The sequence below is a fragment of the Dryobates pubescens genome, chromosome 5, assembly GCF_014839835.1.
Source record: "Dryobates pubescens isolate bDryPub1 chromosome 5, bDryPub1.pri, whole genome shotgun sequence".
Lineage (NCBI taxonomy): Eukaryota > Metazoa > Chordata > Aves > Piciformes > Picidae > Dryobates > Dryobates pubescens.
Window position 1 is genome coordinate 14,457,065 of NC_071616.1, and position 8,222 is coordinate 14,465,286.

Sequence of the window (8,222 nt, forward strand, 5' to 3'; positions counted from 1 at the left end):
GACTAGTTTATGAATTCAAAGTCCTCCAGCCCTTGCCTTCAAGCATCTTGAGTATGTGGTATGTGCAAGCCAGGGTCACCATTGGCTGGGCTGGGCTGCTGCTGCCTGGACACTGATGATGCTCCTAGGCTGCTTCTGCAGCTTCAAAGGCACCTGGTTTTTTTTGCCTCAGGCCTGCTTCTGGCCACTGTGCTGCAGCTTTCTGTTGCTCCTAAGGGAGGGATGGGAACATTTTGGATCAGGGTAGTGTATGTTCTCCCTTAAGTCATGCTGCCTGCAGCATTGCAGCTGCGATCTCAGGATCTCAGCTCCTGCCTTACCTGTTTGGTTGATACCTAACAAATGATCTTCTGCATTTTCCTCTTGGTAGGAGGCTATACTCAAACACAGCACCAGAGCTTCCCAGATTTTATTTCCATGGATCTTATTAATGATTTATGAATCATATACTTGGTTTGGTTGGAAAAGACCTCTAAGATTATCAGTCCAACTACCACCACCATGGCCATTAAACCATGTCCCAAAGTGCATGTGTTTCTTGACCATCTCCAGGGACGGTAACTCCACCATCTTCCTGAGCAGCCTGTTCCAATGCCTGACCACTCCTGCAGGAATGAAATTGTCCTTCATTCCCAACCTGAACCTCCCCTGGCACAATTTGAAGCCATTTCCTCTTGTCCTATCACCTGATACTAGAGAGAGGGAGGAGGGCTGCATCTCACCACAAAGATGATCTACAGCTTTCCACCTTGTTTGAAGCTGCACATGGGTTTCCTTCAGCTAAGACCACCAAAGTCATATCCTGAAAGCCCCTTGCCTCAACACTAAACTTTCTTTGGCTCATGGTTTCCTCTTCACTGTGCTGGTGGCCCCCCAGCCCCACCACACCACAGGGAAGAAGGAGTTCCACAGCTTCTCCTTCCCCTCTTTCACACACTGCAGCAGCTCCCAGCCCTCCCGGAAACACTGCAAGTAGTGAAACTGGTTAGTCACGTTGCCGCTGAAGGAGTGCTGGCACCCGAGCACGCGGGATCCGTGGATTAACTCGTTCCGCCCGCGGGGTGCCAGCTCCTCAGCAGCCTGATGCATTATTCAGCAGCTGGGCTGCTTTTGGGCCTGCAGAAAATAAAACAGAGCTTCCCAACACTTGAGGGTTGTACGGATTGACGTGTCTCATCGGAAGCTCGCAGCTTCCTCCTCTCTTGGAATGCTTAATGCCAAGACCTGGAATATTTTGCTGCCGGCTGCTGTGAGCAGGCTTTGCTCCTGAGTGCTAAACCACCACCCGGCCACCAGCCTTCCAAAAGCAAGTGCTGTTTAAGGCATTGGATCCACGGATGTGTTTAACCTCTCCCATGTCTCCAGCATCTCCAGGTTTCCAAAAATATGCACCACAGCTCCGAGGAACACTCCAGGACAGCTGCGTGGGTATGCACCAGCTTGCTCCCAAACCTGCAGTTCAAGCTGGAGCACTTGCAGATGACAGATAGGGAGGGTGAGGTGACAAATGAAGTGTAAATATCCCTGTTGCACCCTCCTTGTAGGCAGTGATGTCTCAACACCCTGATGGCAGATATGGGGAGGGGGTGGGGGCACAGCTGGCTCCATAAGCTCTGGTTTAATTTTGCCTCTCAATGTGGACATTAAGGAAAAAGTTCTTTACTATGAAGATGGTCAAATACTGGAATGGGTTGACCAGGGAGGTGGTGGAGGCCCCCATCCCTAGAGACATTCAAGGTCAGGCTTGATGGGGCTCTAAGCAACCTGATCTAGTTGTGGATGTCCCTGCTGCCTGCAGGGGTGTTGGTCTAGGTGACCTTCAGAGGTCACTTCCAACCCAAACTGTCCTGTGATCCTATGAATGTAGGGGAAAATGGCAAAAGGCACAAGCTGTTTGTAGCTGAGATGTTTGGGGGCTGAGGGAGATGATGGGGGCTGTGGGGAGGGTGGTGGGCACAGGAGGGTGACAGGTACAGGGCAGAGAGAGAAAGCAGTGCCAGGAAGGGGGGGATGGGGGTATGTCTTTTTCCTCAAATGTTTATTTCCATTGGTTTCAGTGTCAAAACCCTGGACTGCCTCACCTTCTCTGCCTTCTCTTGATGTTTCAAGGTACTGCAGAGCTGTTGTCAAAGCCTGTTCCTTGTTTTGGAGGCATAATTGGAATTATGCAAATGCTGGTGTGGCACCAGGAGTGACTGATGCGCTCAGCACCCAGCACAGCACCGCTCCGGCCTGAAGCTACCCGCACCAAAGCCATGTGCCAGGCAGGGGGAGGGAGGGGGCTCAGCCCCACTCCTGGTCCAAACCAGGGGGAGGCTGGGAGCAAGCTCCACTTCTGGTCCCAATCGTGCCTGTGCTAAGCATCTGTCCTGCTCAATGATGCTCAGAGCAAAGCACAGAGCTCCCCTGGTTTGTGCCAAATGCTTGGAGCAGTGACACTGTCTCCTATCTTCTTGGACAGATTGGATCCATGGCCAATGCTGACAGGATGAGCTTCAACAAGGCCAAATGCCAGGTCTTGCACTTGGGTCACAACAACCCCATGCAATGCTACAGGACTGGGGAAGTATGGCTGGAAAGCTGTCTGGCAGAAAGGGACCTGGGGGTTCTAACCAACAAGCAACTGAATATGAGCAAGCAGTGTGCCCAGGTGGCCAGGAAAGCAAATGGCCTCCTGGCTGGGATTAGAGATGCTGTGTCCAGTAGGAGTAGGAAGGTGATTGTCCCCTTGTACTCAGCTCTGGTGAGGCCACTCCTCGAGTATGGTGCTGGTCTCTTCTCCCAATTAATTAGTGAGAGAACAAGAGGGAATGGCCTCAAGGTGCAACTGGGTAGGTTTAGACTGGACAGTAGGAAAAAAAATTTCAGGGAAAGAATGGTCAGGCATTGGGATGTGCTGCCCAGGGAGGTGGTTGAGTCACCAACCCCGGATGTGTTTAAAGGTGGTTTGGATATGGTGCTTGGGGATATAGTTTAGGGGTGAACCTTGTAGAGTAGGGTTATGGGTTGGACTTGGTGATCCTGAGGGTCTTTCCAACCTGAATGTTTCTGTGATTCTGTGTGTTGTTTGTCCACCTTGTTGTTGCCAAAAGCTGTGGTAGTCTTGGGACTGTTGAGACATGGAGTGGCTGAGCTTAGAATCATAGAATCATTTGGCTTGGTAATGACCACCAAGATTATCGAGTCCAACCCTACCCTGCCAAGTCCACCATTAAGCCATATCCCCAAGCAGCATGCCTACAGAGCTTTTAAACACCTCCAGGGATGGTGACTCCTCCATCTGCCTGGGCAGCCTGTTCCAATGCCTGACAACCCTTTCAGTGAAAAAATCGTTCCTCATGTCCAACATAAACCACCCCTGCTGCAACTTGAGTCCATTTCCTCTTGTCCTATGACTAGTTGCTTGGGAGAAGAGACCAACACCCACCTGACCTGGTCCTGGGAGGAAGAAGGCCCTGGCTGGGTGAAGGGCTTGGTGGTATCGAAGCTGTGCTGGTGCTTTGCACCTCAGCTGCGATGGTCAGTGATGGGAGAGGTGACTAATAAGGTGTAAGGTGATGTGAGAAGTTGGCTTGGTGGCATCCTGGATCCTGATCCTGGGAAGGTCTTGGGAGGGGCTGGAGGTGTTCAATGCCAGGTTGGATGAGGCTTTGAGCAACCTGGTCTAGTGGGAAGATGTCCCTGGCAACAGCAGAGAGGTTGGAACTAGATGATATTTAAGGTCCTTTCCAAACCAAACCACTCTGTGAGTCCCTGATTCTACAATGCAAAGGCAGGTCCTCACAGTGCGTAAAGTCCCTCTGCAGAGAGATTTGCAAGGAGGAGGAGAAGGCTTTCTGCCAAAATAAAAGCAGTTCCCCCCCACACCCATCTAGGCCTTTCCAATCATGCATCCCTCAGCAGTTCCTCTTTTAGCACTGAGTCTCCTAACAAAAAAAGAAAAGAAAGGAAAGTGTTGAGTGCAGCTTTTTCTGGAGGCTGCAGCATTCTGGCGGCGGCTGAGGCACAGCTTCTCCCCAGCCTCTTTCCCTCCCGCTGCGGTTCTTGGGCTGAAGGCATCTTTTCCGGTCTAATCACATGGCCAAGGAATGTCTGTGCACATCCAGCCTGTGTCTGGAGTAAGTTAAACACCACCAGCGAGGCTTCTGAGAGCAGCACAGAGGGGAAAAGGATGCTCAAGCTGCTGCTTCTTCATTGCCCTTTTGGCTTTGGGCTGTCAATCCGGCAGGTGACGGGCTGCTCTGTCCCAGCCCATGCAATGCTGCAGGCTTGGGGCAGAGTGGCTGGAAAGTTGCCCAGGAAAAAGGGACCTGGGGGTGCTGGTTGACAGCTAGCAGGATATGAGTCCTGCCCAGGTGTGCCCAGGTGGCCAAGAAGGCAAACAGCATCCTGGCCTGGATCAGCAACAGTGTGGCCAGCAGGACCAGGAATGTAATGGGTAATTGGAACTGGTGAGGCCACACCTTGAGTACTGGGTTCAGTTTTGGGCCCCTCACTCCAAGAAAGACATTGAGGTGCTGGAGTACAGCCAGAGAAGGTCAACAAAGGTGGTGAAGGGTCTGGAGAACAGGTCTTGAGAGGAGCATCAGAGGGAGCTGGGGTGGTTTAGTCTGCAGATGAGGAGGCTGAGGGGAGACCTCCTGGCTCTCTACGAGTCCCTCAAAGGTGGTTAGATCCATATGGGGGTTGGTCTCTTTTCCCTAATATCAGGTGATAGGATGAGAGGAAATGGCCTCAAGTTATGCCACGGGAGGTTTAGGTTGGACATTAGGAACAATGTATTTCCTGCAAGTACGGTCAGGCATTTAAACAGGCTGCCCAGGGAGGTGGTGGAGTCACCATCCCTCAAGGTGTTCAAGAAGCATGTGGACGTGGCACTTTGAGACCTGGTTTAGTGGCCATGGTGGTCTGAGGCTGACAGCTGGCCTCGATGATCTTAGAAGTTTATTCCAACGGAAACAATTCTATGATTCTGTGACCTCAGCATCTTCTGCAATATCTGCCTCTCCACACTCAATAAAATCCCTGCCAACTGGAACAAAAAAATGAAACCTGGTAGGTGTGGAAGGCAATGCTGGCTAATAAATAAACAGGGTTGAGAAGAACAAGCCCCAGGTGGTGTAGCGTGCCAAACAGGCTGTCCACTGAGCACTCCCCGCGAGGTGCCGCGGAAGGGTGCGGAGGCTGACAGCACTCATTAAGAAAGAGATTAATGTGGGGTGTGAAGCTACCTCCTGAGGACACAAGGAAATCCAGACCACTCTGGATCTCTCTCCTTCTACTATGCTCTGCTCAGACCTCACCAGCAGCACTGGGTCCAGCTCTGGCATTCTCAGCACAAGAAGGACATTGGACTGTCAGAGCAGGTCCGGAGAAGGCCATAAAGATGATCAGGGGGCTCGAGCACCACTGCTATGAAGACAGGCTGAGAGAGTTGGGCTTGTTCAGCCTGGAGAAGAGAAGGCTCTGGAGAGACCTTGGAGTAGCCTTCCAGTATCTGAAGTGGGCTACAGGGGAGCTGGAGAGGGACTTTTTACAAAGGCATAGAGTGACAGGAGGTTCTTTCCCATGAGGGTGGTGAGGCACTGGAATGGGTCGCCCAGGAAGTTGTGGAAGCTCCAAGCATGTTGGATGGGTGGGGGGGAGGGTATTGAGCACCCTGCTCTAGTGGAAGGTGTCCCTGCCTATAGCAGGGGGGTCAGAACTAGATGATCTTTAAGGTCCCTTGCAACCCAAACCATTTTGTGACTCTTTGCCTACATCTGTACTGTATGTCCTGGCAAAGATCCTGCCCATGCTGAAAGCTGGGGGTGGGGGCAGGGTTTGCATGTGCTGTGTTCATTTGCAGGCTCCTGGTCCATATTCCAGCAAAACCACAAGGTTGAGGGACTTCAGATCTCCCAGCAGGGCCCAAACCTCTTCATCAGCTTTTGTGGGATCAGTGCTGCTCATCCTTCCCACCAAAATGTGGCTGGAAAATGCCAGCTGTGACGGAAGAGCAGGAGGCACAACCAGCAGCTCTTCCCTGCTGCCAGAGCCGGGTGATCCAGTGCAGCAGCATGAGGTCCCTGAGCATCTTTCCACACCAGCTGCTTTGTCAGCTTGGAGCTGTTGGATAAAAAAGAGCAGGATGATGTTTCTGCAGCAGAGCCAACATCTAACACACTCAGCTTGGCTGCAGTCCGTGCGTGGGGCCGCGGTCAGGCGCTGGATGCAAAATGCCTTGAAATGTGGATCTAAATTAGATCTAAAATGAATTCTGCATGCTGAGGGTGAGCTCACCCACCTCCTGCTCCACACCACCACCAGTGAAACCTCATGCTGCTGGGGATGGCCACTAGAACTCAGCACAGCAGCACCAGCATTGTTTTTACTAAATAAACACATTAGAGGGTCTCCATTCATCCCCAGCCCAATCCCTGTGGTGATGAAACAGAAGGAGAGCAGCTGGGAAAGGCATAGGGAGGGCAACCAAGCAGAGACATGGTGACCATGAGGGGACCATTCCTTGCACCCATTCTTACCTCTGAGCTTCTTTGTGGGGTTGGATATTAGAAAAACATTCTTCACAGAAAGGATTCTCAGGCACTGGAACAGGCTGCCCAGGGAGGTGGTGGAGTTACCATCCCTGGAGAGATTTAAAACATGTGTGGATGTGATGCTGAGGGACATGGTTTAGTGGTAGCAGCTTAGCAATAATGGTGGGATTGTGAGCTCTTTGTGAGCGGTTGGACTTGATGATCTCAAAGGTCTCTTCCAACCTCAACAGTTCTATGATTCACATCTCCCAACCTACCATCCCACTGACAGCATGTGAGAACACTTTCAGTTAAGAAGAATATTCTAATCTCCAACCAGGCAAAGACTACAAGTCCCAGACCACCTCCCCTCCCTCACACCAGGGGTTACAACTTGCTGGGATGCACCTCTTGGCTATCAGGAGGTCCTTTTTTGGGTGAGCAAACCTCATTAAAGGGCAGGACTGTTGCTCTCCAGCCCCCATGGGTGTTCTGAGGGCTGCCGTGGATGCTATTGAGCTCAACCATTCTCTAACTCTGCTGCGTCCCTCAGCATCATATCTCTGCAGCTTTTAAACACCTCCAGGGACAGGCATTCAACCACCTCCCTGAAGAGCCTGTTCCACTGTTTGAGAACCCTCTCTGTGAAGAAGTTTCTTCTAATGTGCAACCTAAATCTCCCATGATTCAATCTGAGGCCTGTCCTCCTATCATTTCTTGCCTGGAGAAGAGACCAAAACCCACCCCCCTATCTGTCTCTGTATGTTGTAAGTGAACAAAAACGACCCCAGTGACTGCTGCTGGCTTAAACTTCAAAGGTTTGCAGACCTATAAACGATTGCAAAGGTTTGTCTATGTTGATGTGTGATGGATCCACAGCTACAGCCATCTCCTCAGGATGTTTAATTGTCAGGAAGCTGGTCCTGGCTTAAACCCTGAAGGAGATGGGGGTGTTTATAAGCCAAGACTGTGAACCCCAACCTGGTCCTGCATGGACCTCACAAACCGTGGGGCTGGTGATGCCTGTTTGGGCCAGGTGTTTTATTTTGGGGCAAACCCTTCATGTTCAAGCCACAGCCCTGCCCCCAGCCCCCCTCCTTTTTTGCTTAAGCTAAAGCCCCTTTTAGGTCAGATGGCTGCTGGGGGGAGGGTCATGGCAAGGAGAAAGGTCTCTGATATGGCTCCCGGTGATCTCTCAGGCAGACACACCACCCTCACTTGGCTTGTGGGAGACTCAGGGACTGCATCTGGGCTCTTCTGCCTTTTCTTTATGTCAGTGTGAGGCATTGGGAGCAATCCCCCTCACGTCAGCAGCCTTGTCTTCCTGGCAGCAGCCCCTGTCTTCCCAAAATACCTTCCCCACCGAGCTCTCACAGCTCAGACTGCCCCGACAGCATTCACAGGGTATTGCCTGGAGGCCTTTCCACTGAATTCTATGTAACACGTGGGCTTGGGGTTGGAGTTGGGGTTTTTTTGGAAAGAAATCTGTTGCCAAGCAATGTAGCTGTAACTGCTTTCTCCTCCCAAATCAAGACCTCAATGCATGTGGACATCCGTAAGCATCTGACACAGCAGAAGTGGGGTTGCAGGAGGCTGGATCACAAGTAGCTGGAGAGAAAGCTGCTGGTGAGGTTGGGAAAAGGTTTCCTTTTTCTTTTCCAGAGGTTGCAAAGCTAGAAGTGGAGAGCTGTTTGATCCTGGAGG